Below are 1,097 nucleotides of genomic sequence, written 5' to 3' on the forward strand. Positions count from 1 at the left end.
ATATATATATATATATATACTCGCACATACTTATGAGAGAAATAGAAAAAATAGATAGATAGATAGATAGATAGATAGATAGATAGATAGATAGATAGATGTATTTGCATATATATGTACGTTTCTATGTAAATATATATATACTTATACATATATAAAGCAACAATAATGCAAGCAATAACAACAACAATAATAATAATAATAATAAAGTAAGGAAAATTAATACAAATAACCACAAAATACGAACAAAACGAAAATAACTGTTTTGAATCTTTAAGGAAGCTAACAAAAACAAGAAGTCATTGTACCTAACAACTATGAAGAAAAAGAAGAAACATCAAAAGCTATAAAACGACTGAAATCCAAACTAAAACTGAAACACCAACGGATCATGATAACCTGATGGTAAGAAAAGCTCTTCATGGCAAATACTGGATTGAACTAAACAGAAAAGAAATAAGTAAAATCCCAACAATGGCTGAGAAGCTCAGGACTCAAAGCAGAGACTGAAGAATTATTAATTGCAGCACAAGATCAAAGGCTTCCCTCCAGAAATGACCAAAAATATGTAATAAAAAGAAATACAAGTAACTGCAGAATATGTGGAGGTGGAGACGAAACAATAAATCATATTGTTTCTGGCAGCCAAGTCCTGGCTAAGAAGAAATATACTTACAACACTATGGAATAGCAACAGAAAAAAGGTGGTATAGGCATACGCCAGAAAAGGTCACAGAAAATGAGAAAGCAACCATACTCTGGGATATGCTAATATACACAGATAGAGAAAGTAAGGCTAATAGACCAGATATAGTTGTTAGAGATCACCAAGGAAAGAAAAACTTTCTAATCGATGTGCCAATATCAACAGATGACAACATATCTCTAAAAGAAACGGAGAAACTTTCAAAATACAAGGATCTGAAAATAGAAGTAACTCGAATGTGGAATCTAAAAACAGAAACAATTCCTAACATAGTAGGCGCAATCGGTATGATAAAATAATATTCAGACAAATACATAACAAAAACACCAGGACTTACAAATATATATAACATACAGAAAATTGCACTACTGGGTACTGCACACATTCTACG

Source organism: Octopus bimaculoides, chromosome 11 (genome assembly GCF_001194135.2).
Source record: "Octopus bimaculoides isolate UCB-OBI-ISO-001 chromosome 11, ASM119413v2, whole genome shotgun sequence".
Classification (NCBI taxonomy): Eukaryota; Metazoa; Mollusca; class Cephalopoda; order Octopoda; family Octopodidae; genus Octopus; species Octopus bimaculoides.